The following is a 6,431-nucleotide window of genomic DNA, read 5'->3' on the forward strand; positions in this document are numbered from 1 at the left end:
TTTATCGCTGAGAGATTCTGCTAAATAATTTATAGAACCTGCTTGATTTTAAGTGAATTCTATCTTATTCTAAATACTTTTTATAATATTGTTCTTGGATTGACAAATAATTAAGTTGAAAATTCTATTATTTGTTTAAAACCATTTTTTAAAATAAAAAATTAATCTTTATGTTTGAAATATTATCTTTTTTGTTAAAACTTTTACTATTTGGTGTCAAGTTCACCTCTTTTAATTAAAATTTGAAATAATCTGTAGAAAATTGTTTTTTTTTTTTTGATCGAATATTAACTTTTATAAACTACAAACTCAATTATTCTATTTTTGTTTAGAATTTGATACTTTTTTGTTGAAATTTCATCTTTTTAGTTAAACATTATTTTATGGTTGAAAAATTAATCTTTTTTCTATTATTCTTAACACAGATGCCCAAATTCGACTTTTTTTGTCTCAGATCGGAAAAAAACTTCTTGCGTAATTTACTATAAAAGAATTTTAACCGCTGAGAGAATCTGCTAAATAATGTGTAGAACCTGCCTGGTTATAAGTAAATTCTATTTTATTCTAAATTCTTTTTATAATAATGTTCTTGTATTGAAAATTAATTTAGTTGATAATTCTATTACTTGTTTAAAAAAATTTTGTTTAATTAAAAATTAATCGTTGTGATTAAAAATTCATCTTTTTTGTCAAAACTTTTACTATTTGGTGTCAAGTTCATTTGTTTTAATTAAAATTTTTAATAACCTGTAGAAAATTTCATTTTTTTGATTGAATATTAACTTTTATAAACTAAAAACTGAATTATTATATTTTTGTTTAAAATTATTTTATGGTTAAAGAATTAATCCGTTTTTTATTATTGTTAACATAGATGTCCAAATTTTATTTTTTTGTCTTATATCAGAAGAAACGTCTTGCATAAGTTACTTAAAAAAAATGTTAATCGCTGAAAGATTCTGCTATATAATGTGTAGAACCTGCCTGAATTTAAGTGAATTCTATCTTATTTTGAATACTTTATATATTATTGTACTTGAATTGAAAATTAATTTAGTTGAAAATTCTATTATTTGTTAAAAAAGATTTTTTAAAATAGAAAATTAATCTTTGTGATTGAAATTTCATCTTTTTTGTTAAAACTTTTACTATTTGCTGTCAAATTCGCCTGTTTTGGTTAAAATTTTAAATAACCTGTAGAAAATTTCATTTTCTTATTGAATATTAAGTTTTATATACTAAAAACTGAATTATTCTTTTTTTGTTTAAAATTTGATATTTTTTATTGAAATTTGATTTTTTTAGTTAAAAATGGAATTATTTGTTTGAAAAGTCCCGTATTTTGTTGAAAATTTGTGTTTTTTGTTATAAATATAAATATGACGACCCGATACATCCATAAACCTGAACATAATTCATTCAATCCCACATTTCTTAAATCATATATTGTTTAAAAGCTCATAAAACATTGGAAGCCTATACATTTTATACAGCTGTTTTGTTGTAAAGTTGAAGTGCAAGGAGTTTAATGGTACTTTTCTGATATTGAGTAAAGTTAGTGTAACATTGATGTACTTTTAGTTATAATCTAATGTTTTAGTTATTATTTGCATTCAATATAAACATTAAGTATTATTCCTGCGATGCATCGAATTTGTTATAAAATTTCATTGCTGATAAAAAATGCGGTAGCAACTTATTGAGATTTTGAGGTTAATATTACATTTTGCAATTCAAGAGCGTACTGCTCGTATTAAACAAATTTATCAAAAAGACGTAAGATGAAAACATAAAAAGCTATTTTTTATTTTAATCCTGATTAAAATAGTTTCTGTTTTTTACTAAACATTTTATAAATTTGAATAAAATCTTTGTGTAATTTGTAAGAAAAATTTCAGTAAAAGCTTAACTTTCTTAAAGTTTTTGTAGTACATTTTCGTAACCTTTCATGGCAAAAATAACATATGATAGATTTTCGTAGATATATACGGAAGATTTACATTAAAGTGGCCAAAATTATCTCTACCCTACCGAAAAGAATCTTTGAGTATATACTAAACATTCTTTAGGCCAAAGAAGCTCAGAGAAATTCTCCGCAGGCACTCAGGTAGATACTTTTAAAGGTCCAGGAAGCTCGTTTAAATGGTCTGAGGGCTTTAAAATATCCTTTCCGAAATTGAAATAAGAATACGATCATAAATAACAAGCAGAGAGGCTATCTCAATAGAATAGCCGACACTCAAGGGCCCTTTTTTAAGCTTTAGGATTAAAATTTAGAAGTAGATTTTTTTTTATTTCATAGTTAACAGCCTAAAACATAGTAATTCGGAATCTACGGGTTTCGATGACTTCAGATATCTGACTTTTTTTTTAATGCTTAAAATTGGAATTAATAGAACGTTTCTCGCAAATGGAATGAGATACGCCAAAAAAGACAACATTTTTGAATTCAACTTGAAAATTGTATATCAGTATATAAGTTATAATTATAAATAAGTATAATTAGAACATTCATCAATTAAAAAAAAGTGTTAATAATTTGAAGAGAAATTTAAAAACGGAGAGCGGATTAGCCACGATCAACTACTGTAAATAACTCTGCCCGCCCGATACGTGACGAATACAAAAGGAACATTATATTACCGTCGCACCACTCTTAAAACGACGACTAAAAGGATCTTGAAAAGGACCCGAATCTCTCAAACTATCTCCGAGACTATTTTGTTTCCAAATCGACTTTGTTTATAGACTCAAATGGGCCAAGCTATTTCGCTAAAGAAAACTCAGAGATTTCTTTCGGTAGGGTAATTCTGCGACCAGCAGTTCGCTTTTTTATTCTAAAACTAATTCCTAACCTCAAAATTTCGAGAGTTGTTATCGCATTTTCCACCAGCAATGGACTTTAATAACAAATTCCATGCTTCATAGAAATATTACTTAATGTTAATTTTTATATTAATAGCAAATAATAGCTAAAGCATTAACTTGTAATTAAAAATATACTAACCCTACCGATAGAAATCTCATAGTATATGCTAAAGATTCCCAAGGCTCTAAGATGCTCTGTGAAATTCTCCGCAGGCACTCAGGTAGATATATTTAATGGTTCAGATAGCTCGTTCAAATACTTTGAAGGCTTTAAAATGTTCTTTCCGAACTTGAAATAAAAATACGATCATAAATAACAAGCAGAGAGGCTTAAATTGAAATAAGAATTCGATCATAAATAACAAGCAAATGTCCTGTATTGCGATTGCAGTGGTACGGGTGGAAAGGTGGTGGTAAATGAGAAGCGTTGATTAGTATTATCGACCTCGAAATTTGATTCGATTATTATTCCCAACAGTGATTCAAAAATACTTGCGCATGCTTGAACTGTGAGTCGCTCATTGGCTCTAGTTCGCGTACGTATTTCAAAATCAAGTACAGACGCGCACCGTAGCCAATGAACGTTACTCAAATCCAAGCAAGCGCAGATCAAGCCAGCTCCGTTGGGATCATTCAACTTCAAGAAAACGCGTGAAACGTTCTATTACTGTCTAACTCAGGGTGACTCACGTGTGTCCCTTTTGCACGCGTGTAGCTATCAAAGAACGAGCAATCGTCACAATTTTTTCAATATTTTCCAACTCCGTCTAACCTATTCACAACTCGTGTTTCACGCATATAGCAATGAAAATCGAGTAGTGTGACAATCGAAATTGACAATATCGTTTAGAGATTTCATATTAAGGATAAATGGAACTTTATACTTACTTGGCGTTCACTACTTCCGCCACCGGCATAGCGACGAAATATTTTCTTATAGAAAAAAAACGCTTTTTCTTCATTTTTACTTAAAATCATGAATTGCTTAGTATTATTTCCAGTAAAATCTACATTTTCCAGTTCATCTCACTCAAACTCACACCACACACACCCAACATCTTGGGTATCCACCCCCCCAGTTGGGATAGCAACCGCTACTTTTCATTCATGGTTTATGCGCCTCTGTATACTAATTCACACAATTTCTTTAATTCATGCCCCTAGGGATGTGCAGTTACTCGTAACTGGAGGGTTTTTACGTAGAATACCTGAGTCAAGTATTTTACGTAGAACACAGATAAAATACTTAGTAAATTACGTGCCAAGATGGCAGAACTGTAGAACTGTGCATAACCTCACTTTTTGAATTTCTGGTGCGGGCATTCGTAGGATTTCTTTTTCTAAAGCAAATATTTTTAATTAAAAAATAATAATGTCAACTACATTGAAAGAGAGAAAACACAAAGACACTTCAGGCTTCCGCAAATTTGATGGAATGAGATTAATTTTAAGCGTGTCCAAGTAAATAAAAATAATCAAAATCATCCAAATGAAGCGCAACGTTTTACTTTTGCAACATAATATTAAAGAGTGTTGCTTGTAAGCGCCTTCTGGGACACAGTTATGTATATAATTTTTGACTATTGTTACATTTTTTCGTTTAAATATTTGTAATTGATATATGTTTTAATATATTTTTTAGGAATACCAGTGAATTATTATAACCTAAAAAGCATTCTTAATTTGTAATTTGTAATTTGGAAACGTGAAACGCAGAACGCAAAGTCCCATATACGCGTAATTTACATCGTGTAAGAAACTAGGCATGTAAAATACTTAGTCATTTACCGGAAAAAATACGTAAATTACCTAGGGTATTTTACTTAACCATCCCTGTGGCGGCCTGGCGCTTGTAAACAGTGCTCGCAACGAGTACCCTGAACTCTTCTACGCATGCATCGCGCTCGGTCTCTGATTCGTTGCTGTACGCGCGCAATTTGAAATGCTAAAAAATAACATTTTTATTGTTTATTATGAATAATGTCATTTTAACTAATATAAATGTTTATTAGACCGATATTAATGAATCTTGATCAAAATAAAAATTTATTAAGTGCATACTGTGTAAATAAGAAATATCCTTTGGTATTCACTTGTATTTTTCTTGCATATTTTTCATTATTTGAAAATTTTGTTATTTAAAGTTTATTAAAATATTAAAATGCATTGACAATCTTGTTTTTTAATAGAATTATATTAATTAATACAAAAATTTATATATTTAGAAAAAACAAACACAACACAACAACCATAACACTGTATGCATTTAATAAATTTTTTTTTTTTCTAGATTCATTAATATCGGTCTAATAAATATTTATATTAGTTAAAATGACATTATTCATAAGAAACAATAAAAATGTTATTTTTTAGCATTTCAAATTGCACGCGAACAGCAACGAATCAGAGACCGAGCGCGACGCATGCGTAGAATAGTTCGGGGCACTCGTTAGGAGCACTGCTTGTAAAGTTGGTACTCCAAAAATTGGAAATTACATTTTTTCAAAGAATATTGTTCATGCTGTCGATTAAATAATTTAAATAAACCCGGGAATTATTTGAAATTAAGAATACAAATATTTATGGTTTGAATAAAGAAAATATATATTGTCGAAACTCTAACAAAGTTAGGCAAATCCGGATTACAGCCTTAAATCTAACAATCGAAGAGAGTCTGAGTTGGATAACGAAACAAACTCTAGACTGTCGAGAATTGCTCTGATCTAATTCATTCAGCTTCCACCCTAGTTGCTTGTTTTCTTCATGTTTTCTTCAAAGAAATCATATAATTATATGTCATTTCTAATTTTGCCCTGCTGAATTATTTCCCCTGTGAACCCTGTGACATTGAGGTCTTAATCTATTTATTTTAAAATTTCCCCATCCCACTTTTAACTCAGCATTTAAGTCATCAAATATTTGTGTTATTTTATAGGGTCTTTTATCGTCATATTCTGAGTTCATTTTACCACCTTGAGCGTCGTTTTGCGAATAGACCATTTCTCCTACTTGAAAATTTGGAACATTTAGTTTCTCGTCGTAATATTTCTTAGATTTCTTTTTTGCTTGTCACAATCGATCTCTGGCTAAACTTTGAGTTTCGACCAGTTTTTCGCTGAAAGTTCTTATGAAATAGTAATATGTAAATGGGACTTCCGCAATATATTTTTAGATTCGGAATTAGCGCATGAGGACTTCTTTCTAATGATCCCAGCGATTGTGGGTGAATGGCGGTAGATTTTATTTGCTTAATTTTAAAAATACTGCAAAAGTTGGTCATTATATCACTAATGAAATTAGTCCTCTGATCTGAATGAATTGGCTTGGGACATCCGAATCTCGTTATAAAATTTTCAGCTAGAGCCAAAGCAATTGTAGTGGACAATTGTAGTGCCGTCATCATATTTGGTTAAATTATCTGAAATGGTCAGAATATATTTATCCCCATTTTCCGTGGTAGGTAAAAAACCCACAATATCTATTTCGACTTTTTCAAAGGCTTGAGTCGGAGTATCCGTTATTTTCACTAGCTGTTTAGTTTTTAATCGCACCAGTTTTTCTTT

This window comes from Belonocnema kinseyi, chromosome 9 (assembly GCF_010883055.1).
Source record: "Belonocnema kinseyi isolate 2016_QV_RU_SX_M_011 chromosome 9, B_treatae_v1, whole genome shotgun sequence".
Taxonomy (NCBI): Eukaryota; Metazoa; Arthropoda; class Insecta; order Hymenoptera; family Cynipidae; genus Belonocnema; species Belonocnema kinseyi.